This window comes from Tupaia chinensis, unplaced genomic scaffold (genome assembly GCF_000334495.1).
Source record: "Tupaia chinensis unplaced genomic scaffold, TupChi_1.0 Scaffold148587_1, whole genome shotgun sequence".
In the NCBI taxonomy this organism is placed as follows: Eukaryota; Metazoa; Chordata; class Mammalia; order Scandentia; family Tupaiidae; genus Tupaia; species Tupaia belangeri.
The window spans coordinates 263,076-290,168 of record NW_006208436.1 but is presented as its reverse complement, the minus strand read 5'-3'; the positions used below and the strand labels follow the sequence as shown (position 1 = coordinate 290,168).

The 27,093-nt window shown below is 36.2% G+C and overlaps 1 pseudogene; it reads left to right on the top strand.

Annotated features, from left to right (window-relative positions):
- Positions 1–27,093, top strand: part of LOC102485056 (kinesin-like protein KIF11) — a 107,452-nt pseudogene that overhangs the window by 12,882 nt on the left and 67,477 nt on the right.

Sequence of the window (27,093 nt, the reverse complement as noted above, 5' to 3'; positions counted from 1 at the left end):
GGCACCACCATGTCTGACTTATATTTTACTTATTCCTAATTTGCATCTGTATCTATTCTATTTTTCTGTCCATTTTTAGTGCTGTCTTCCCTGACTTAAATATCAGCTCTATAAGACAAAGAAAATACTGTCTTTTTGTCAACTGTTGAAGTCTTAGATCTAAAAACGATGCTTCATGCAGAGGAGATATTTAATAGGTACTTATTGTTTGCAGGCAGTAGGCAGATAGGAAAGTAGGAAGTAAAATTGATTGGGAGACATGATTACTAAGCGCAGCTTAATATAGTTTTTCTTCTCTGACTCTGTTCAATGGTAAAGTTATCAAGTTTCACTTCCTCAATCCCAGGGTTACCACCATTGTTTCCCAATATAAATCCTCTCTTCCCAACCCAAAGATAGGCACTTCACTTTTGATGAGTTGCCAATCCCTGCACATTAGCAAATGAAGGCATTTTTCCAAACATACCTTGTACTAGCAGAGGGATGATCTTTGCAACTGAAATACAATGTGCATGATTCTGGTTATATCTGAGTGAGTACTGTCATATAAAATTACTTACAAATGTTTTGCAATTTCATGATCTGTATCTCCAGTCAACTGTTCTGATACACTTTGCCTTCCTTATTGCTTTCCATTTAAATGTTCACATCTCTATTATTCCTCTTAGGTATGACTTTTAGCAGAACACATTCTATACCTCACTTGACACACATTTACCCAAACACAGGTAACTATTTCATTACCTTGAATAACAGTATTCTGAGTCCAGTCATGTGCTTCTCTGTTTAATCTTAGTAACATCATGCCCAGTTTTCCCTGAGACTACTTACAATAGTTTTGTGCTGCTTCAACCTGAACCATTTTTTCATGAAGGATTTTATATGCTGAAGTTCTGTTGTACAGGCTAACAAAACCATTTACTGTCAATAAGCTGCCAATGCCTAATTCTTACATTTATCCTAACACTCAACTATTCAGTTTGGACCTTCTGAGAAACAACACAGCACAGGTGAGTTAAATTAACTATATACAAGGCTTCAGCTGCTTTGCCTAGTATCTAAATAACCAGGAATACATGACAACTCTCATAAAGCTTGTTCAGCTAGAATATTTGTTCTGATGTGAAGGTAAGATTCATTCATCAAATGTGAAAACAAAACTATACTGGCCAGTTTGGGACAATTTTTTTTTTCCATTAGCAGAATCCTTAACATTATTTAAGAGTATATTTAAAAAATGGAAGTTTAACTGGAATTCCATCAAAACATATGTCAATGAGACTTATGTATATGATATATATTTTTTATATATATATCATATATAATACATATGAAGTCACACTGATATACACATATAATTTTTCCTTCTAATATGACATATCATTCTATAATATTTAGCTATTTTGAAATACCTTTAAAGTTTTTTAATCAAAATATAAAAAAGAATGCCAAGAATCAGATATAGTCAAGGAATGTGGCAAGATCTGAGAGCTGATAAAAATCTAGGAAACAAGGCTCCTCATGAAATTTTTGTGATGAGTTGAATACTTGTCCTTATCCATCTGAGTGGACTGCAGTGGAAACATTGCTTTTTCTCTTTGTCATGTGCTCAGTGAACATGAGATAGAGGCCTGTAGTTTTCAGGCCATACTAACTGAAGACAGCAATGAAAGATTAAGATGTTTGTTCAAGACAGGCTTCTATTATAATTAGAGACAATGTTAAAACCAGAACTGTGATTTCAGCAAGCAATTTCAGCACCCAGCGCACACAAACCTAGTAAGAATGTGTGTATGTGTTAGTGAGTTAATGGATTAATAAAACCAAATTGGTCCCACACACAGTTATTTTGTAGCATGGGTTTTTACAGATTCCTACCCATAAAAACATAAAAATCTATTTGGCCCTGCAAAAAATGTAATCCAAAAAATAAGATAGAGATCTAGTGGCTTAAAAATAACCCAAGGGACCATAAGATGCTTAATGATTGCATCACTGAACTCCCACATGGCCAACTGGATTTCAAGTCCTGGACCCAGAGGCTTAAACTCACAACAGGTATGTGTGCTTGTGTCCCCAAGATCCTGGGGAAGGATGGAGAAGGGATTGCTCATGGCCATCACCCCAGGGGTGGGGAAGGGGAGATAATTACTCACGTTCTGTCTCTCTCTCAGGCAAACATACATGTCCTATAGCAAAAATCTCTCTATAAATAATAACAATAATAATAATAATAAGCCTAGACTTTAACAGTGACACCATCAACTCCCTTTGCTTGGGTATTGATCCAGTTTTTTGGTCAATGTATGCTTGCCAGAGAGACACAGAGAAACAGAGAGTCAGAAATCACCCCCCTCCCCCCCAGGAAGGATGGCCACACCACAATCCCTTCTCCTCCATTCTCCTCTCAGGATCTTGGGCACATTCCCACACCAACCCCATGTGAGTTTTATGCCACCGGGTCCAGGACTTGAACCTCAGTCGACTACATGGGAGTCCAGCGATGTAGTCATAACACCATATGCTGGTCCCATCTCCCAACTATTCTTAGAACTCAAAGCAGGGAAATAAATGGGTTAAGAATTAGGATACCAGAACACACTGTTTTACCTTTGAAATTTGCTTTTACACTTGTTACAAAAGAAAATACAATATAACGAATAAAAACCTGACTAACCAGCATTACAGAGAAGCATCATTACATTGCTGCCCTTAGCCTTTCTTCACAGCAGTAAGAGCACTTTGCTGCAACCCTCTGACCCACAAGCTCTTGAGCACATCATTTTTGATTATATGATTTCAAATGATGATTTAAAGAAGTGAAGAGTTAGTGAGAGACAGAAGGCAAGGAAGCCAGAAACTATAGATGTAGCAAGAGTCATGAAAATAATATAGGATTTAGAGTCAGAAATTTTTTTTTCAAATATAATCTGTTTTGCTTATTTGGTGAGGGTCTGTGGACCAGTTACTGAGTCTAAGATGGAGTTTATCCAATGTAACGGAGATACACTCCTGGGAGGAATGAATGAGTAATTTCTGTCTCACTACTACGAGGGTCAACACAGTAGCATCAGTCACACTGGCTATCGAGCACTGGAAATGTGATCAGACTAAAATAAGGCATGCTATAATGTTAAATACATCTCAGTATTTGAAGACTTTATGCCCCAAATAGCCAAATATCTCATTAATACTTTTATACTGATTGCATATTGAAATATGTTAGCTATATAGGGCTAAATAAAACACATTAAAAGTAATTTTTAAAAAATTTTACTAGAGGGCATGTGTGCTCACCAGAGAGAAACAGAGATAGCAAGGGAGTGTGAGGGAGGGAGAAGGAGAGGGAGAGGGGGAGAGAGAGAGAAAACATCCCTAGCTGGGATGTGGTTACACTCCAATCCCTTCTCTTCAATGTCTTCATCCTGTTGCGATTTGGGGCATGCATGTACATACACCTGGCATGCCTCCCAAGCCGCTGGGTTCAGAACCAAACTACACAGTTGGCCATGTGGAACTTGGTTCCCCCAACCACCAAACCACAGGCCAGCCTAATACGTTAAGATTAATTTTACTTTTTTACTTAAAGTCACTAGTAGAAAATTTGAAGTTAAATAGAATTCTATTATACAGCGCTGCTCTACAGGAGTATTTTGCTGTTTACTTTTTACTTTACTCTTCACCTCGAAGAGGATCTATTTTTGTATCTTTCAGTTCCAGGAACTAGTAAAACTCCTGATACAAAGAAGGCCTCCAAAAAATTAAAGTAAAATTACATAAGTGAAAACAATCATTTTAATCGCAAGTTTTAAATGTAGTTTTCTAGGGAACCAGCGGTTAACGTAATGGCTATGTCGCTGGACTCCCACGTAGTCAACCGCGGTTCATGTCCCGGACCCGGTGGCTTAAAACTCACGCTGGGCGTGTGTACGTGCGTGCCCAAGATCCCGAGAGGAGAATGGAGGAGAAGGGATTGCGGCATGACTATCCCCCCTGGGGGGTGATTTCTCGCTTTCTGTCTCTATGTCTCTCTCTGTCTGTCTGGCGAGCACACGCGCCCTATAGTGAAAATCTCTCCAAAATAATAATAATAAAAAAATAAATGTAGTTTTCTAAAAAAGCATTATTGCTCCTAAAAACAGGCAATCTTGTTATTTTACTGCTTAACATAACTTCAATAAAAAGAGAAATTATTAGGTTATCAGAAAAGTCATGACGCACTTTTGTGCAGAAAAAAATACATCATGACTTTTCCGAAAACCCAATACCAGCAAAACTAGAAAACATATTAAACTGGGGCCAGTAGGTGGCATGGTGGTTAGGGAGCTGGACACTCCCACATGGCTGATTACAGTTCAAGTCCCAGATTTGATGGCTTGCTTTCTCAAATTCCGTCTCTTTCTCTCTCTGTGTCTCTCTCTGGTCAAATTAAATGAATGAATAAATAAAATTTTAAAAAAGAAAACACTAAACTAAGTGAAGATTAAAACCCAACTTTCCTGATTTTTGTTAGTCTAGAAAGATATATATATATATAGCATTACCTAGAAATGAAAGAAAAGAAATCCTGAAATTAATTATCTTAATTTCTACCTTAAGATAGAGTAAAAAAGAAGAGAAAGATGACATACTGTAAAGTCTTTTTTTTTTTAAGAGTACAAAAATTAACAAACTCTTAGATGGTTTAGGAAAAATAGATTCTAAGTTTCTATGAATGTTAAAGGTCTAACAGGAGCTTATTATAAACATCTTACTATAAATAAATTTCAATAACCTAAGTGAGATGGAAAAATTTCAAACTACCAAACCACATTTAAAAACAAATAGGGCAGACTCGCATTGTGGGAGTTAAGGGCTAGATCTCATGTGATTGACTGCAGAGTTTGAGTCCTGCACTTGGTAGCTTGAAAGACATTCTGGATGTGTGTACAAACTTGCCCAAAATCCTGAAAGGAGGGAGAAATGGAGAAGGGATTGCAATGTGACCATTCCTTATGTCCTGGGGGGGTACTGCTATCTCACTGTTTTTTTCTCTCTCTTCCTCCCTCCTTCTTTCTTTCCCTTCCTCTCAAGCAAGCATACATATTCTTTGGGAAAAAAATTTAAAAAGCTATCTTGATAGGGTCCAACAATAACACTATGGTAAAATATGATCCTCTACAACATTCCACCTGGGAAGATTTCTGGTTCAAGTCCAGATACCTCCCTGGGTACACAGAGCGCACACTTGCCATGATTTAGGACTGGCTAATGACTGGAAGAAAAATGCAGCACCAAGACCCTGTTAAGAGTGATTTCTCTCTTTCTGTCTCACTCATGGAAGAAATATATGAATAAACTTAGAAAAAAGAAAAGATATCCTGAATAATTATCCTTATTTAAAATAATTGTGTCTGTAGTTTAATACATTCCATGAAGAAAAATTTATACTCACGTGGCCCCAATGATCAATTCTATAAAACCATGAAAGATGAAATATCAACTGTAGGACAAGCAGGTGGCATGGTGATTAAGGCGCTAGACTCCCACATGGCTGACCACAGTTCAAATCCCAAACCTCATCTCTTGCTTTCTCACTTTCTCTATCTCTCTCCCTCTCCCTTTCTCTCTTTCTCTCTCACTGATGAGCACACATACCCCTGTAGCAAATTTTTAAATGATAAAAAATGATGATAAACAAAATTAAATAATTCTTTTTTATAAAAGAAATATCAATTATAACCATATTTGTCCAAAATCTAGGAGAATATTTCCCAACTAATTTTATGAAGCTAGCATTACCATCATAAAAATAAAATCAGACAAAGACATTAAAAGTACATATAAATATCATTCATGTACATAGAAATAAAAATTATTAAGAAAATTTGGCAAATTGAATCCAGCAATTTATAAAATATGACTGCATGACCAACTGTATAGTTCAAAGATTTTTGACAAATGTACAATTCCAGACATACATGATCAGCTAAACGTTAGAAGCAATTAGTATGTTTTATAGCATTAAAAGACTAAAACATAAGCAAAATCATAAAAATCTTAATAGATGTAGAAAATTCTTTGTCAAAATGTAACATCCAGGGAACCAGCAGTTAGCGTAATGGCTGTGTCGCTGAACTCCCACGTAGTCGACTGCGGTTCGCGTCCCAGACCCAGTGGCTTAAAACTCACGCTGGGCGCGTGTGAATGCGTGCCCAAGATCCTGAGAGGAGAATGGAGGAGAAGGGATTGCAGCGTGACCATCCACCCTGGGGGATAATTTCTCGCTTTCTGTCTCTATGTCTCTCTGTCTGTCTGTCTGGCGAGCGCACGCGCCCTATAGCAAAAACCTCTCGAAAAAAAAAACGTAACAACCATAGATAATAAACAATAAACACAAAACAGTAACTCATGGTAAACTAGTTAATTATACTTACTAATGGGAAAAAAAGAAAAACTAAATAAAATTCCTTTGACCAGAGTCAAAAGAAAACCTAGAAGATCCACTTTAAGATCACTTATTCACTATTTTATTGGAGGACCTACCCAGTGCAGTAACATAGGAAAAGAAATATCTAGCTTGCAGGTGGAAAAGGAAGAAAAAGAAAACTGTCTATCACAAATGACATGATTCTAAAGAATCCTTAAAAAGAAACTGGCATTCAAAATAAGAAGACAACCAACCTAGAAAAAAATGCACAAGTGATTTGAACAGAGACTTAAACAATGATAATGATACATAAATTCTGAAAGAAAAGATCCTGAAAAGATGCTCAGAATTATTAGTTATCAGGAAAATGCACAGAATCAGAATCCATAATGATATACCACTGGGCATCTATTGGAATGATTAAATTAATGAAGACTGACACTACCCCGTATTGGTCAATATGTATGGTAACCGAAGTCTCATACATTGTTGGTGGGGGTTTATTGTTTTCTATGTAAAAATGCATCATGACTTTTCAGACAACCTAGTACTTGTGGAAACAGCTTTTCTAACTGAATATCTACCCAAAAGACAGGAGAACGCTCAGTCAGAAAAGTGTTTGCACATGTATGTTTATTGCAGCATTATTCACAATTGCTAAGACAGGGAACCAAGCCAAATGTCCAAGAACAGACGAATGGATTGAAAAAACATGGTATATATGCTTGGTGGAATACTACTCAGTCATAAAAAATAAGAAGATCCTGGCATTTGATAGAAAGTGGATGAATATGGAAGATTTACAGCTGAGTAAAGTAAGCCAGGCTATGAAACAGAGATACGGTATGTCTCCACATAATATATATTGACTGTCCACACTCCATGGCCGAAACTGAAAGATTAGAGGATTCAGAAGGATGGAAAATGGTTACAGGTACTGGAGATAGTATGGGAAGAGGGGGAGAGAAAAGGGAGAGTGTGAGGAAAGGAATCAAGTAAAAAATAGAGATAAAAGACATTTATGGGCACAAAAATGGATGATTATCTGTTGATGATAACATGTATATTATCTTCAGTTGGACAGGTGTGAAGTGTATTTATGTTGGGTAAATTCAATTTTATAAGGTTAGTGATGTATAGTGATTGGAGATACAAAATAAACTTAAAAGAAAAAAACCCTGAAACGTACATTTACCATGTAACTGATCTTGCCTATTCCAAGGCAATTACAAAAAATAAATATAAGGCAAATATCCACACTAGCTGTATACACAGCTCATAGAGGCTGAACTCTCAATATTCGAATATTAGAAACAACAAAAGTCTAACAATATGTGACTGTAAAATCAGGGATAAAAATTTGTGGATATGCTCTATATTTTGAATGAAATGATAATTTGTTAAAACACACTTAAAATGAGAAGCATGGGACCAGCAATTAATGTAATTGTTATGTCGCTGGACTCCCATGTAGTTGACAATGGTTTGAGTCCCGGACCCAGTGGCTTATACTCATGCTGGGCATTGTATGTGTGTGCCCAAGATCCTGAGAGGAAAATGGAGGAGAAGGGATTGCGGTGTGGCCATCCCCACTGGGGGGTGATTTCTCACTTTCTATCTCTCTGTCTCTCTGGTGAGTGCATGCACCCTATAGCAAAAAAAGAAAAAAAAAACAAAACCCTCCTGGGTTTTATCTTATCAAAGCAAGAGAGAAATTAACAGAAATTGTAGAACAAATTAGAGAGTTACCTAGAGTTAGGAAATACAAGGCCATGAACGTCAGAATAAACATCTCAAAACATTATTTGTAAACTAATGATGGTATATCACTTTTTTGTTCATTAGTCTTTTTCTTCCTTTCCTCTCCTCTGCTTTTCTATTCTCCCCACTTCTCGCCATCCCCACCCCTCACCTTTTAACATTTGAAGAAACATCTTCAGACAAATAGATATAGGAGCCTCCAGCAAGTCATGACTCTTCTTAAATGGCAGAAGCTCTTTGGCTTCTGTTTTGCAAAATCTCCCTACCCATCAAATCACTGTGTTCATTTCATTACACAGTGTCAGCTTCCCTCTCTGCTACATCAACAGAGCTCTTAACTACATGAGCCATGTGTGTGTTCACTCAATCAAAAGGCAGCACAGTGCTGGGCTCTAGGCAGTGCCTGAAAAAAAAAAAATTAAAAAATTAAAATGTGGGTAGGTGGGGGGGGGTGGACAGCAGGTTGCATAGTGGTTAAGGCACTGGACTCCCTTGTGACTTACCACAGTTGAAGTCCCAGACTCAGCAGCTTGAAAATCACACTGGGCATGTGTGTGTGCATACCTAAAATCCTGAGAGGAAAATAGAGGAGAAGGGATCATAGCATGGTCGTCCCCCCTGGAGGGTGATTTCTCACTCTCTCCCTTTCCTTCTCTCTCACAAGTGTGCACAGCCCATGGGAAAAATAATACATTGGGTAAAAATCAAATATTTTCTCAAATATGTTTTTAGGCACTCTATTATTTTATCCATGATTTCCAAGGTAACTTTCTTCACATTTGGATGGAAGTACCAACAGTTGATGGAAAATTCAACTGTTTTTCCCCAACTCTCATAGGAACTGTTCATTTAGGGAACCATAATGATTGGCCAAATATACTAGAATATTACAAAAGCTAAATGAAAATTCCTTATAAGACTGTAAATCTGTTGAGTTAAATATTAGGCAAGACACTATCCAGATGGCAAATTTGCATGGTTTTGTTTAACACTTGACCCTTCCACACATATTTTGCTATTGTAAAGACCATTATAAGAAACATATTTCTCAAAGTTTGAAGGAAAAATATCCAGCCAAAACTTATCTGCCTGATTTGAGTCTTGCTATTCATATTTCTAAAATGAAGAAGAAAAGAGGTTTAAAGGATTTGGGATTTTGAAAGGGTAGTTGCTGCTTCTGTAGCCTCCAGTGAATTAGTTTTTTCTTGGATTAACAAGTTATTGAAGTTCAAATAGAAAAAACTAACATCAAGTCTTACTTGAAAAGTGCAAAGTCAGAGTTCAGGTTAGGTTGTCCGTGCTACTGTCATTTCATGGTTAAAGTATTATTTGTAATCACTTTTCAAACGTTTTATAGGAAATAACAAAACATTTAGATGACACAAAATTATATAGAGATATAAATATATCGACATGATGTAGCAAAAGGATGTCAATATACAATATAACTTCTATTATTTCCCATGGAGCAGATTCACAGTCCTAGTCTCTAATTTAAACTCTACCAAATAGTTTTCTATTCATGTGTTACACTTCTGATCATTGTTACCTCAACTTTACAATTGTTTTAGTACATTCTTATAACCCCATAATTTTCCACTTATAAGTGTAGAATTAGACTTTATAAAATAACTCAGAACTAGAGTAGATGGCAACCTTTATCAGGACTTGGGCAGATCAGACCCTCTCCAAAGTCCTCCTTTCTGTGACTTGCGCAGTTATTCCATACCTATCACAGTTGCTTTCTCCTAGCAAAAAAAAAAAAAAAAAGTACAAGCAGGAACTTAAAATCTTGACATTTTAGAGATGCACAAGCCAAAGGCATTTGGCATTTATATTTTGTCATTATTCTAGCTGAAGTCAAAGAGACTGAGATTTGAAATTGACTTCACCAACTGAGTGCTATTTAGGAAAGTCACAAATCCGTTTAACTTCAGTTTTTTTGTTGTTGTTTTCACGTTTGTACAAAAACACATATATTCCCCCCTCACAAAACTGGGTGGCTGTATTACAGGAATGAGACCATTTTAAAGACATGAAAAGAAAGTCACCACTTATACTGAAACGTAACAGTGTTAAGAATTCATGTATCTTTGTAGAATTATTCCCAGCATAGTAAAAATATTTCCACTTGGATCTTTTAAATTGGAAAGTGACCACATTAAAGACCTGAGGTTACAGGGACCACAGCAGGAACCAAAATTCCATTTTCTTTCTAGGACTCTGGGGAAAGGTTAAGTATTTGGAATGAGTTTTCTTTGGAAAGACAGGCAGGAAATCAGGGAAACCCAGACCACTGTCAAAGGCATGGGGTCTTTCTGGAGGCAGATGCAGTTTTGAGACCAAAAGACAAAAGTCTAAATACACAGAGTCTGGGGAGGTTAAATATTCTATGAGAGCACTTCATAAGTGTTTAAACCAAAATAAATATTACAGGTAGCTTACATAGATAGCAACAACAAAAAGCACCAATATATATATAGACTGAAATCTCAGTCCTGACTACAGAATGTGTTAATTATGTGTTTGTTGGGCCAAGCAGAATAGCTGCTTTTTAAATTATTATTATTCTGAGAGTCTATCTCTTAATGATTTCTAGTTTAATTCTTATTTAAAAATAATTATTTGATTTTTTTATTTATTCATATTTTTTTTTAATTTTGACCAGAGAAAGACAGAGAGAGAGAGAGAGAGAGAGAGAGAGAGAGAGAGAAAGCAAGCAACAAGGTCCAGGATTCAAACCATGGTCAATCATATGGGAGTGTCAGTGACTTAACCACCACACTACCTACTGGTCCCAATTTCTATTTTATTTCTATTATGGTCAGATTAGACATATTATGTCATATCTTACCATGCAAAACTTTAACATTTCATGTCTTAGAATATGAACTGTTGGGGCCAGCAGGAAGCACAATGGTTAGGGTGCTGCACTCCCATATGACTGACAGCAGTTCAAGGCCTGGACATGGGCTGCTTGCTTTCTCACTTTCTCTCTCTCTCTCTCTCTCTCTCTCTCTCTCTCTCTGTGGGTCTGTCTTTGGTGTGCACATGTGTCCTGTAGCAAAATGAAAAAAAGATAATAAAATTAAATAACTCATTTTAAGAAGAATATGATCATACCATTTCATTTGCATTTGAGCAGAATCTGCATTTATTGATATTTAATGGAATGGTTCATGAATATCTATTATTTACGTTGTTTTGGAAGTTTTTCAAATCTCTCATTCTTACCAATTGCTGCCTTGTTATATCAATTAATAAGAGAAATGTTAAATTCAACAGCTATAGCTGTGGATATATTTATTTCTACATTGTAGTTCTTCCAAGTTTCACGGCATAGGTTTGAAGTTCTGTTGATAAATTCATACACATTTAGGATATCAATTTTTTTTTCTTTATAAGCTGATGCCGGTGTCATAATGTCTCTTTCATTCCTGGTTATAGTTCTTCTTCAGGAGCTTTTTTTATCTGTTGTTAACAAAGTAACTCTAACTTTTCTTTTATTTGCATGGTATATTTTTCCATCATTGTACATTTAACATTTTTTTTCTATTTAAAGTGTGTTTCTTGTAGACAGCATATAATTAGGTTTTATATTTGATGAAGTCTGATGTTTCACTTTTGAATTAAGGTGTTCATCTGGTTTACATTCAGTAAAAATTTTGGCTTTTTGATAAATGTAAAAAGAACTAAATGCAATCCAATATATTGAATGTTCTGTTCAATTTTTTTTTAATATTTTACTTTGCTTCTTTCAATTCAGATCATTCCTATTGTACTATATTTAAGGTCACTAATTCTTCCTGGAACATGTCCATTTTATGAACAAACCTGCCAAAAGAATGTTTCTTCTTTTATAACTTATTTCTTGAGGTTTTTAAAACAGATTTTATAATTTATATTTCCCTGTCAATTTCCCCTATCTACTCATACGTGTTATCCATCTATTTTACTCTATCTTTTAATATATTAGCCATGGTTATTTTAAAGTATCTGATATTTGAAATATCTTGGCCATCTCTGGCTCTGATTTTGTAAATTGGTAGCGAGTTTTTAATTTTTCTAATATTTTTGTGTCTCAAAATTTTGGAACAAATTCTAGACATTATGTTTAAGAAAGAGATTGAGTTAAATAATATTTACACCTAGAACTTGTCCCACCTATACTTCCTTAGGCCATTAAGGTGGAGTTAGAGTTAATATAGTAAATATAGTCACTGGTTGGCCTAGATTTGTTTCATATAGTTACATTCAGAATATTCCAATTTCTCCAACAGTGTCCTGCTGCTCAGTGACTGGTTTCAGTTCTGCCCTCAGCATGCCCAATCCTGAGGGGTGATCCTCTTCATGTCTTTAAGCATCCCGCAGAAGCAGACTACTATTACTTTTTATTTGGTTCATGTAAAGGTTTATATTGGGGAAGGGGATACTTTCTTGGGTTTATTGTACTAGCTTCAAACTTCCTTATAACCTGTTCACCTGAGCCCCAGGTGAAGAATTGTCTCAGCATTCTTTACCAATGTCCCTTTGAAGAACTTTGGACATTGTGTTCACTGTCCTTTCATCAGTAATAGCAGAATTCTGTTGTATCATCAAAGAATTCTAGGTACAAGTATGTTTTTGGAATTTCTCACAGTGGCAAAATTCTTTGCTAATATTTCTTTTCCCTGAATAGCAGATATTTGGCTAAAAGGACGGGCAAGAAGAGTTTGTTGCCAGTCCCCTACAGAACTCATTTTTGTTTCACATGAGAAAAAAGTCAGGACACCAAGCAATCTCTAACACGTCACTCAGAGGCACCCAATCACAATATTCATGTCTGTGTCATAAAGGAATACTACTTTACTCTTTAATTCCTTTTTGTAATGAAAGGGCAACTTATTTATTATTAGGTTGGTGCAACAGTAATTGCAGTTTTGCAGTATTGAAATTTGCTGTTTGATATTGGATGCATTCTTAAATAAATGTGGTTATGTTTTACATAATTTTAATGCACATTTCTCACTTTATTTTTTTGCAAATGACTTATTGCTGGTTGTTTGTTTTATATTTATTTGAGACTATGGAAATGATGTTAGTCAAAAAGCAAATTTGAACAATTTTCTTATTTGAGTTTAAATTAGGTTGTAAGCAGCGGAGACAACTTGCAACATCATCAACACATTTGGCTCAGGAACTGCTAATGAGTTTACAGTGCAGTGGTGGTTCAAGAAGCAAAAAGTTTAGCAAAAGAGATGAGATGAGGAGTATGGTAGCCTGCCGTCAGAAGTTGACAATGAGTGGGACCAACAGTTAGCATAATGGCTATGTCACTGGACTCCCATGTAGTCGACCGCGGTTCGCGTCCCAAACCTGGTGGCTTAAAACTCACGCTGGGCGCATGTGCGCGTGTGCCCAAGATCCCAAGAGGAGAATGGAAGAGAAGGGATTGCAGCGTGGCCATCCCCCCTGGGGGATGATTTCTTGCTTTCTGTCTCTCTGTCTCTCTGTCTGGTGAACACACATGCCCTATAGCAAAAACCTCTCCAAAAAAAAAAAAAGAAGTTGACGATGAGCAACTCAGAGCAATCATCAAAGCTAATCCTCTTATAAGTATTCAAGAAACTGCCAAATAACTTAAGATCAACCATTCTATGGTTGTATGGCATTTGAAGAAAACTGGAAAGTGAAAAAGCTCAATCGGTGAGTGTCTCATGAGCTGACTGAAAATCAAAAATATAATTTCAAAGTGTCATCTTCTCTTATTCTAGGCAACAATGAACATTTCTCAATTAGATTTTGATGTGAGACAAAAGTGGATTTTATGTGACAACTGGTGACAGTCAGCTCAATGGCTGGAACAAGAAATTCCAAAGCACTTCCCAAAACCAAACTTGTACCAAAAAATGGTCATGGTCACTGTTGGCATCTGATCCACTACAGCTTTCTGAATCGTGGCAAATCTTTACATCTGAAAAGTATATTCAACAAATCAATGAGATAAATCAAAAACCGCAGTACCTACAGCCAACATTGGTCAAAGAAAGGGCCCAATTCTTCCCCATGACAACATCGACTGCCCATTACACGAGGTTTCCTAAGTTCCATGAACTGAACTACAGAATTTTGCCTCATCTACCATATTCACATGACCTCTTCCCAATGACTACCACTTCTTCAAGCATTTCAACAATGGTTTTTTTTGTATTTTTTTTGTATTTTTTATTATCATCATAATCTCCTTTATATTACATTGGATTACATATAACTTTACAGTGTATTACATTGTTTTTTCAAAAAGGGAATGCCATGCATGTCAGTCAGTACAGAGACATTAATCTCCCCACTTCAACATTCAATATCTTTTCTATGTCTTCCCCAATCATTATTTTTATTATTCTAATTATTTTTTAAAATAGTCAATCGCTATTTCTCATTTTGCTTGTAAAGATACTTTGCCCATCATGAAATACTTCTCAGACCAATCCAGTTGAGAATACTATACATGTCATCATCAACAGTTAATAAGCCATTATCTGTTTCTCACTAACGTCCTGCCTCTCTATTGTTCACTTGCTATCTTTCTCTATCCTCTTCTCTTCAGTTCCCCCATTCCACATTGTCCTATTCTCATTAAGTACCTTCACTGCTTTTATGTCCTCCAATTTTTTGCTCTCTACCATAGAGTCCGGATACTCGGCATATATTGAGTGGATACATACAATATCTTTCTTTCATAGCCTGGCTTACTTCACTCAGCAATAGATCCTCCATATCTGACCATTTTCTATCAAATTCCAGGGTCTTGTTATTTTTCATGGCTGAGTAGTATTCCATAGAGTATATATACCACACTTTTCCAATCCATTCATTAGTTTGTGGACATTTAGGTTGGTTCCATGTCTTGGCAATTGTGAATAATGCTGCAATAAACATGGATGTGCAAGCACTTTTCTGACTGAGCGTTCTCCTGTCTTTTGGGTAAATACCCAGAAGTGGGATTGCTGGATCAAATGGTAGTTCTATTTGTAGATCTTTGAGGAACCTCCATATTGTTCTCCACAGTGGTTGAACTAGTTTACATTCCCACCAACAGTGTAGGAGGGTTCCCTTTTCACCACATCCCCGCCAACACTTATCACTTTTTATATTCTTAATCTTTGCCATTCTGACAGGGGTTAGGTGGTATCTCATTGTGGTTTTTATCTGCATCTCCCTTATGATGAGGGATGTTGAGCATTTCCTCATATGCTTTTTGGCTGTTCGTATGTCTTCCTTAGAGAGACTTTTGTTCAGCTCACTTTCCCATCTTTTAATCGGGTTAATCATTTTTTTTCGCATAAGGCACTTGAGTTCCCTATGTATTCTCGTTATCAGTCCCTTGTCTGAGGCATATTTAACAAAAATATTTTCCCATTCTGAGGGTTGTCGGTTCACACTTGTTACTGTGTCCTTTGCTGTGCAGAAACTTCTTAGTCTAATATAGTCCCACTTGTCTATTTTAGGGATTATTGCCTGTGCTTTGGGAGTCTTATTTAAGAAGTCTTTGCCTACTCCAATGTCTCCCAGAGTTTCCCCAGCATTTTCCACAAGTAGTTTTATTGTCTGAGGTCTTAGGTTCAGATCTTTGATCCATTTTGAGTTGACTGTTGTTAATGGTGAAAGATGGGGGTTCAGTTTCATCTTTCTGCAGGTGGATACCCAGTTTTTCCAGCACCATTTACTAAAGAGGTTTTCCTTTTCCCAATGGATTGACTGATATCCTTTGTCAAAGATCAGTTGGCTATAAGCTTTGGGAGTTATTTCTGGGGTCTCTATTCTCTTCCATTGGTCCACATGTCTGTTTTTATGCCAATACCATGCTGTTTTGATGACCACAGCTTTATAGTATATCTTGGGATCAGGGAGTGATATGCCTCCTACTCCATTCTTCTTACGCAGGATTGCTTTTGCAATACGAGGTCTTTTATGGTTCCAGACAAATTCTATAATTGTCTTTTCTAGATCTCTGAAGAATATCTCTGGTATTTTGATTGGAATTGCATTAAACATGTAGATTAATTTGGGTAGAATTGCCATTTTGATTATGTTAATTCTACCAATCCAGGAGCATGGGATGTCCTTCCACTTTTTTATGTCACTTTCAATGTCTTTTTTAAGATTCTCGTAGTTTTCTTTATAAAGGTCTTTGACTTTCTTAGTTAGGTTTATCCCTAGATATCTTATACATCTTGTGGCTACGGTGAAAGGGATTCCTTTCTTCAGCTCTGCTTCATTCAACTTGTTGTTCATAAATAGAAATGCTATAGATTTTTGGATATTGATTTTGTATCCTGCCACCTTACTGTATTCACTTATTACTTCAAGCAGTTTTTTCATGGATACCTTTGGGTCTTCTAAGTATACCATCATGTCATCTGCAAATAAAGATATTTTCAACTCTTCTTTGCCTATTCGAATGCCTTTAATACTGTTCTCTTCTCTGATTGCAATAGCTAAGACTTCCAGTACTATATTAAAGAGCAGTGGAGAAAGTGGGCAGCCTTGCCTAGTACCTGTTTTCAGAGGAAAAGCTTTCAGCTTTTCCCCATTCAGTATAATATTAGCTGTAGGTTTTTCATAGATTGCTTTTATTGTGTTCAGAAATGACCCTTCTATACCAATCTTACTGAGAGTCTTAATCATAAAAGGATGTTGTATTTTATCAAACGCTTTCTCCGCATCAATTGAGATGATCATATGGTTTTTATCTTTCTTTCTGTTAATGTGGTGTATTACATTTATGGTCTTGCGTATATTGAACCACCCTTGCATCCCTGGTATAAAGCCTACCTGGTCGTGATGAATGATCTTTGTTATATGTTGTTGGATACGATTTGCGAGTATCTTGTTGAGAATTTTCGCATCTATATTCATCAATGATATTGGTCTGTAGTTTTCCTTTTTTGTCATATCCTTATCTGTTTTGGGGATGAGGATGATGGAGGCTTCATAAAATGAATTTGGAAGGTTTCCTTCCTTTTGAATCTTTAGAAATAATTTTAGTAAGATAGGGGTTAATTCTTCCTTGAAAGTTTTGTAGAATTCACAAGTGAAGCCATCTGGGCCTGGGCTTTTCTTTGTTGGGAGATTATTAATTACTGATTCAATCTCCTGGCTTGTTATAGGTCTATTCAGATTCTCTATGTCTTCCTGATCCAATCTTGGTAGTTTATATGCATCCAGGAATTTGTCCATCTCCTCCAGGTTATCTTGTTTGTTGGCGTAAAGTCGCTCATAGTATCCTCTAATGATATTATGTATTTCTGCTATGTCCGTGGTAATATTGCCTGTTTCATCACATATTTGATTAATCTGGTTTCTTTCTTTCTTCTTCTTGATCAGTCTAGCCAATGGAGTATCAATCTTGTTGATCTTTTCAAAGAACCAGCTTTTGCTTTCATTTATTTTCTGTATGGTTCGTTTATTTTCTATTTCATTTATTTCTGCTCGAACCTTTATTATTTCTTTTCGCCTGGCATTTTGGGGGTTCGTTTGTTGTTGTTTTTCCAGTTCTCTGAGGCATGATGATAAGTTATCTACTTGCCATCTTTCCATCCTTTTCTTATGTGCACTAATTGCTATGAATTTCCCTCTTATGACTGCTTTTGCTGTGTCCCATAGGTTCTGGACACTTGTGTCCTCATTATCATTTGTTTCCATAAATTTGTTTATTTCAGCCTTAATTTCTTCAGTAGTGAAGAAGTCATTCAGAAGTAGGTTGTTCAGTTTCCATGTGTTCGTGTGTTTTCGGGGTTGTTTCTTGAAATTAATCTTGAGTTTAATTCCATCATGGTCAGAGAAGATGCTGGGTACAGTTTCTATGCCTTTGAATCTGTAAAGGCTTGATTTGTGTCCTAATATATGATCTATCTTTGAAAAGGTTCCATGTCGGGGTGAGAAAAATGTATATGTTGTGGATGTAGGGTGGAAAGTTCTATAGATATCTGTCAAGCCCATTCCATTTATAGTATCATTTAAGTCCTGTATCTCTCTATTTATTTTCTGTCTAGAAGATCTGTCTATAGGAGATAACGGGGTGTTGAGATCTCCAACAATTATAGTATTTTTCCCTATGTCTCCTTTTAGCTCCAGCAGTCTTTCCTTCACATATTTAGGCGCACCTGAGTTGGGTGCGTAGATATTTATAAGGGTTATATCTTCTTGCTGGATTACCCCATCTACTATTATATAATGCCCTTCTTTGTCTCTTCTTACAGTCTTTGTTTTAAAATCTATTTTGTCTGAGATCAATATCGCTACTCCAGCCTTTTTCTGATTTCCATTTGCATGGAATATCTTTTTCCAGCCCTTGACTTTTAGTCTATGTATATCTTTATCCATAAAGTGAGTTTCTTGTAGGCAACAGATAGAGGGTTTCTGTTTTCTTATCCATTCAGCTAGTCTATGTCTCTTAACTGGGGAATTTAATCCATTGACATTCAATGTAATTATCGATATTTCCATACCTGATCCTATCATTAAGTGAGCCATTTTCTTAGTTGTTTTTTGTTCTCGTATAACTGTCTCTGATTTTTTAGTTTTCCTGGTATAGTACTCCCTTCAAAACCTCTTGAAGAGCTGGTCTGGTGTTGGTAAATTCCTTCAAATTTTGTTTATTTGAGAATGTTTTTATCTTTTTTTCCCATATAAAAGATAATTTTGCCGGGTATAGTATTCTTGGTTGAAATTGTTTTTCACTCAACACTTTGACTATGCTTCCCCATTCTTTCCTTTCCTGCATTGTTTCTGCTGAGAGATCCGATGTTAGCCTGATGGGGTGACCTTTGTAAGTAACCTGGCGTTTCCCTCTTGCCAACTTTAGTATCTTGTCTTTATCTGTTGTTTTTGCCAGTCTGGCTATGATGTGCCTTGGAGATGATCTTCTTGGGTTGATTCTACTTGGGGTCCTCTGTATTTCTTGGGTCTGGATATTTGAATGCCTTTCTAGATTTGGAAAGTTTTCTTCCAGGATCTCATGGAATAAATTTTCCAGGCCCTTATTATTTTCTTCCTCCTCCGGAATACCAATTATCCGAATGTTGGGGCGCTTGATGGTGTCCAGTATTCCTCGTATATTATCCTCATTTTTCATGGTTGTTTTCTCAATCTTCTTGATACTTTTATCTAGGTCAGATGTTTTGTCTTCTACGTTAGAGATTCGGTCTTCTGCCTGGTCTAACCTACATTTAATGCTTTCAAGGGAGGTTTTGATTTCCTCTATCACATTCTTCAAACCTAGAAGTTCCATCTGGTTCTTGTTTAGGGTATCCATTTCTTCTTTCAAGTCATTAAAGGACTTCCTCATCTCCTGGAGCTCCTTGTCTCTTTTCTCTTCCATCCCTGGGGGGTGATTTCTCGCTTTCTGTCTCTATGTCTCTCTCTGTCTGTCTGGCGAGCGCACGCGGCCTACAGTGAAAAATCTCTCAAAAAAAAAAAAAAAAAATTGCACAGGCTTAGAAAAATTGTAAAAGTAGACAAAATCACCATTTTTAAAGATTATTTTATTTAACTTTATTTATTTATTCTTCAACTGATCAAATAAGCAACACCCCAAGAGCAAAGAAAAACAAAATGGAAAAAGAAAATTGCGCGGTTCGCAATGTGCCGTGCGCTACTCAAATCACCAAAATTCAAATAGTCCAAAGGCTAGTGGAAAGGGATCAGATGATGAATGACAGTACCAGGTTGGTCGGGTCTGCAGCCTCAGTCCGCCTGGTGTCTGGAACTGCTAGCCGGCTTGATCCGGATTTCGGGTGGGGTGGGGTGGGGATTCGCCTTAAAGTCCCAGACAAGCAACCTGGGGTCCAAGGAGGAAGAACAGTGGGGATGCGTGGAGATTTGGAAGGGTGGGGCCTGCAGCCTCAGTCCACCTGGTGTCCGGAACTGCTGGCCGACTCGATCCAGATTGCGGGTGGGGTGGGGTGGTTGTTTGCCTTAAAGTCCCAGGCAAACAACCTTGGGTCCAAGGAGGAAGAACGGTGGGGATGCGTGGAGATTCGGAAGGGTTGGGCCTGCAGCCTCCTCAACAATGTTTTGCAGAGAAAATGTTTCACAAACAGCAAGATGCAGTAGATGCTTTCCAAGAGTTTACTGAACCCTGAAGCATGGATATTTATGCTGCAGGAATAAACAAACTTACTTCTCATTGGCAAAAATGTGTTGATTGTGCTTATTCCTACCAATATTTTGATTAATAAAGATGTGTTTAAGTCTAGTTACAATTATTTGAAATTCACAATCTGAAACTGCAGTTGGTTTTGCATCAACCTAATATTTATAGTCCATCATTCTACTCCTTTATAATGTATAATATGGTTTTTCAAAGTATGCATGTAGTACATGACAATCAAATCAAAGATATCACCATATATGTCATTTTCAACAGAGAACTTTGCATCCTTTTGATCATTAAATATTTCTTCCTGTTGCCCCTTCCACCCACCCTTTACTATCCACTCCTCTCCTTTACAGTTTTTGGTATTTACACTTATCCTCTCTACTCTCATATCTTTGGATCTTTCCATTTCTGCCAGAGTGTGCAGACATTTAGTACATAGAGTGGGAACATACAGTGTGTGTCTTTCAAGTCCGGTTCACTTCATTTAGCAGTAAGTCTTCCGTATTCACTTTGAATCAGATGACATAGTTTCATTGTTTCTTATGGCAGAGTAATATTCTGTAGTATATATGCACCACAGTTTTCAACCCAGTCATCGGTTCTTGGACACTTGGGTTGATTCCATGTCTTGCCAATTGTGATAATGGTGCAATGAACATGGATGTGCAAGTGTCTTTCCAACTGAGTGTTTACCTTTTAGGTAAATACTGAGAAGTGGGATTACTGAGTCATATGTTAGTTCTAGTAGTCCTATTTGTAGGTTTTTGAGAAACTTCCATATTGCTTTCCACAGTGGTTATACTAATTTACATTCCCACTACCACTATAAGAGGGTTCCCTTGTCACCACAGCCTCACCAGCATCTGTCCTTTATTTTTTTGATCGTGGCCATTTTGACTAGAGTTAAGTGGTATCACATAGTGGTTTTAATTTTCATTTCCTGTATAAGAGATGCTGAGCATTTTCTCATATGCCTTTTGTCCATTCATGTCTTCTTTGAATAGTTGTCTATTCAGCTCATATGCCCATTTTTAAATAGAATTATTCTTTTTTTTTGTATGAGTGAGATGTCTGAGTTCCCTAAATATTCTGGTTATCAATCTCTTATCTAAGGCATAATTTGCGTATATTTTCTCCCATTCTGAGGAGCTTCTCTTCACTCTACCTGTTGTTTCTTTTGCAGAGCAGCAGCTTTTTTATCTTGATGTAATCCCACTTGTCTATTTTGAGGATTATTGCCTGTGCTTTAGGTGACTAATTTGAGGTATCTTTACCTACTCCAATGTCTTCAAGAGTTTCCGCTGTTTTCTACCAGTAGTTTTATAGTTTGAGGTCTTATATTTAAATCTTTGATTCCTTTTGAGTAGATTCTTGTTAAGAATGAAAGATAGGGTCCTTTTCTTTCTTTTTTTCTTTCTTTCTTTTTTTTTTTTTTTTTTGTAGAGTTTTTGCTATAGGGCACATGCACTCACCAGAAAGACAGAGAGAGACAGAGAGATAGGAAGCGAGAGATCACCCCTTAGGGGGAATGGACATGCCGCAATTTCTTCTCCATTCTCTTCTCGGGATCTTGGGCACGCAAGCACACGTGCCCGGCATGAATTTAAGCCACCAGGTCCAGGACTCGAACCACGGTCGACTACATGGGAGTTCAGCGACATAGACATTATGCTAACTGCTGGTCATCAGTTTCATTTTCCTTCAGGTAGTTATCCAGTTCCTCTAACATCACTTGCTGAAAAGACTTTCTTTCCTCCACTGCATTATTTTGTACCCTTTGTCAAAGATCAATTGACTTTGTGATTAAGAATTATTTCTGGATTCTCTGTTCTATTCCACTGGTTTATGTATCGATTTTTGTGTCAGTACCATGATGTTTTGACTATTAACACTTTGTAATATGTTTTGAAGTCAGGTAGTGGGATGCCTCCTATTCTTTTTGCACAGCCTTGCCTTGGCAATAAGGTGTCTTTTATGATTCAAGATAAATTTTATGATTATTTTTTCTATTTCTGTGAAAAATGTCACCTGTAATTTGATTGGAATCATACTGAATTTAAAATTGATTTGAGTAGAATTAATTTAGTTTAAGTCCCTACCAAAAGGGAAAAAACTACAAGTCATCAAATAAGTATCGACTCCTACGATGTGTGAGAATTCCAGCGATTATCAATGCTTGGTCTTTAAGAGTTTACCACATTTCATGTGTTTTTTTTTTCCCTATTTGATTTTATCTGTCATTTCTTCCTCTCATTCTCTGTTTAATAGAGACATGGTTTATATGCTCCATCTTTTCTCACAGGGGCTTATTGCTTTGACGTTCAATTCATCTGTTTTGTGCCCTCACCTCACTAATGAACTTTTAGAAGATTTTGATCCACAGGTTACTCACATTTTATGTTTTAATGGTATGACATCTCTTGCAGAAATGTACATTCTAAATAGAAGTGGAACTTCTGAACAAAGGTGTATTTAGAATCTTTCTTTATTCTGTTCAGAGTAAAGGTTAAAAAGTATACAAACGAAAACTGAATTCTAGTTAGGATGTATTTATGTATTTTCTTGCTCTCTTCTACTCTTTTTACATTGGCAAAACAATGTGTAAATTTAAAAAGAATGATGCAGTTATAAATTCATATTTTAACTGATTGAAACACTAAACACTAACACTGGGAACAGCAGTTAGTGTAATGGCCATGTCGCTGAACTCCCATGTAGTCAACCATGGATCAAGTTCCGGACCTGGTGGCTTAAACTCACGCCCAGCTAAAACAAATAGGTAAAATTTCTATGAGGAATAAGATACATAGTCTCAAAATTTCTCCCTAAGAAATAATTTTAAATTACAAAAGCAAGTAGAAAGACACTTTAACAGACACTTTACAGGCAGCACTTTAATCATGTTATCAAAGTTGTCATAAACAGGATTAAAAGACAGGATATGTACTCTCTGATAAGATGCACTGAAATGAGACAACCCTACTTCTGTGATAATTCTGACAAATATGAATCATCCGAATCATGAGGAAACATTAAATAAACCCACTGAATATTTTACAAAATAACTGTCTCTATTCTTCCAAATTGTCACAATTAGGAAAGACCAAAAAGAAAAAAAAAATGACAAAAAGAATGGCATATTCTTGATTAAAGGAGGCTTTAAAGGCATGACAATAAATGCAGCAGAAATCCTATACTACAATAACATTTACTTTTTGCCTTAAGAAATAAGATTTGTTCATGTTTTGCATAAGAGCCATAGATAATAGTGTTATATCAATATTAATTTCCAGTTTTGATCATGGCATTATGGTTATGAAAAAGAATGACCTTTCCTTTAAGAAGTCTAAACTAACTCATTGGGGCAAAGAAGTGTCTTTTTTTGGTAGTTCAGGCAAAATTATACAGTTATATATATGGAAAGATAAAGAAAATGTAAGAAATGAGAAACATAGTTGAAGTTTAACATAGAATTTCATAAATTTTTGGAAACTTTCCTGTAATTTCAAAATTACTTTGGACAGGTGAAGATTTCTAATACCTAATACTGAGAAACCTTACTAAGATAATACTTCATTTTTTTTTGTATTTCAAGTATTATAATTTCCCTGTGGAAAAATTTTAAAAAGCATTATAAATGCAATGCTTTCATTGCTATTTCATGTAAATTGTGCATATTTTTACATTTATAACTTATAAAATTATGTTTCTATAGAGTGAGTCCATACACAGTATCTTTCAATAGTACATTGATAGTGCAGATAGTGTCTAAAGATAAAATGTGTTATAGAACCACCCGATACAGAATTTCATTGAAGCTTCAGTCCTAGGTTTCTCATATTGTATAACTCATTGGGGCAAAGAAGTGTCTTTTTTTGGTAGTTCAGGCAAAATTATACAGTTATATATATGGAAAGATAAAGAAAATGTAAGAAATGAGAAACATAGTTGAAGTTTAACATAGAATTTCATAAATTTTTGGAAACTTTCCTGTAATTTCAAAATTACTTTGGACAGGTGAAGATTTCTAATAGCTAATACTGAGAAACCTTACTAAGATAATACTTCATTTTTTTTTTGTATTTCAAGTATTATAATTTCCCTGTGGAAAAATTTTAAAAAGCATTATAAATGCAATGCTTTCATTGCTATTTCATGTAAATTGTGCATATTTTTACATTTATAACTTATAAAATTATGTTTCTATAGAGTGAGTCCATACACAGTATCTTTCAATAGTACATTGATAGTGCAGATAGTGTCTAAAGATAAAATGTGTTATAGAACCACCCGATACAGAATTTCATTGAAGCTTCAGTCCTAGGTTTCTCATATTGTATAAAAGTTTTGTTTAACAACTAATGCATAATGTACCCACAATTTGGTCACGAAGCACTAAACACCTGTGTTTCCATATGCTCTCATTTATTTCAGTGTGTTGGGATCTCACAGATGAATTATTATATAATTAAATGAGAATGATAACTTTCTGGAAGGACAGGCTTTCCTGAGATACACTACTGCCCAAGTGAATGTGAGTTTGGAGAACAGCAAAGAAAGAAGTTAAAAATGACCATATGTATACAAAAAATAAAAGAATAAATTTGAAACAACCAGTTGAGATGTTAAGAATGTAATGTAAGTGACAAAACATGACCTGCTAGTATGTTTTGCTATGGGAAAAAAAATGTTTTACAGGGCTGACTCAGTGGCATTATGGTTAAAAAAGCTCGATCTCACATGACCTTCTGTACAGGTCAAATCCTGGCCTAGCCCTGGATGCTTGAAAAAGATGTAAGGTACATGTGAATGTATGCCCCAGATCCCAACTAGGTGGAAAATAGAAGAGATGGGATTGTAGTATGCACATGCCTCATTGAGGGGCGCTTTCTCCCCTTCACTTTCTCTCTGCATCTCTCTTTGACAAGTACATATGCCTTTAAGAAAAAAAAAGTTTTGTTTTGTTTTTGTTTTTGTTTTTTTGACAAAACCTAAGATCAGACTGAATAAAAGGGGTTTGCAGAGTAATTGAATAATTCTTATCCCTGATTCATTCTGTGCCTTTCTGGATTGGGACAGTTTTAGATTCTTTAGAGAAAGACAGCTTTCTAAATACAACACATTCTTCAAGGATGTATCTTCTGTTTTTTAAGAAGTAGAAAAAGAGCCAGACCATGTTGTAGTAGCAATCCAATACTCTACAAGGCTGACCCACATGGAAGGGCTCCGGGTACATGACAAAAGAGTTCTCTGAACATATCAGGCACATATGTGCCCATTATCTGGGGCTGGTCATAGCTGGGAATGTATTTTAGTGTAGAAGACTATTAGGGGAATCTCTTTCCTTTTTTCCTTCTGTAGGAGAACAAACTTTAAAAATAAATTTAAAATATCGATTAATGTGTGTGTGTGTCTGTGTGTGTGTGTGTTTGTATGTGCACGTTAGTTTTGCTATAGGGTGAGCGTGTGTGTGTCTGTGTGTGTGTGTGTGTTTGTATATGCACATTAGTTTTGGTATAGGGTGAGTGTGCTTGCAAGAGAGACACACAGAGAGTGTGATAGAGAGAGGGAAAGTGAGAAGTCAACCCCAGGAGGGATGACCACACTGCAATCCCTTCTCCTCCATTCTCTTCTCAGGATTTTGGACATGTACTCACACACACCCATGTTTCTTTCAAGCTGATGAGTCTGAGACTTGAACCATGCAGTAACCATGTGGGATCCAGCTGCCTTAACCTCCATGCTACCTTCTGAACTGATAAAAAATATATTTAAGAAATGAAAAAAGACATAAGCTTGCATTTAGTTATCTATTTTTCTTTTTTAGTTAACAACAGTCAAGCTAATTACATTTATGATAAGCTCACTAAAAATTTAGTTCATGGTCTTGGTATTAAAAGTTACAGTTATTATTACAGATGTGAAACATATTTTATCATTACTGCAAAATTTATTTTTAAATAGATAAAATGTAGTGTTAATGGGTTAATTTGAGAATTAGAAGTATACATAATAGCAAAATAAGAGTGAATTCTAATATTCTAAACCATGAAATATAAAAAAGTTTATAAATGACTTAAGGCAAAGAGAATATATTCCCTTGCTTAAAAAGTAACAAGAAGGAAGATGACTAGGGAAAAAATTATGTAAAGGAAGAAATAAATGATCTAGAAATCAAAGAAACAAAACCAGGTGGTATAAGTAGCAGGAGTGCTGCTGCTTAATTCTGGAGGCCATATGAGAAGGCTCCAGGTTCCCATCCCAGGTCTACCTAAACACACTGGTAATCCCATAGGCACACCCATAATCCTGGCTGGCTGCAGTGCTGGGGGTGAAGAATATCAGCCCTGAAGACCTCTTGAGAGTATCCCTTGGGAAACAAAAATAATAAAAATAAATAATTCCATTTACAATAGCTACCAAAAAAATAGCTAGGAATAAATTTTACTAAGTAAATAAAACATCCCTACAAAGAAAAGTATAAAAACATGGAGGAAAATTGGTCCAGCCACTGTGGAGAATAATTTGGAGATTTCTCAAAAATCTACAAATAGATCTACCATATGATCCAGCAATCCCACTCCTCGGTATCTACCCAAAGGACAGAAGAATTCCTCATTGGAAAAGAGCTTGCACATCAATGTTTATTGCGGCACTATTCACAATTGCTAAGTCATGGAACCAACCCAAATGCCCCCATATGGAGGCACCCGTATGGATTGAAAAACTGTGGCACATATACTCTATGGAATACTACTCAGCCATAAAAACCAACAAAACC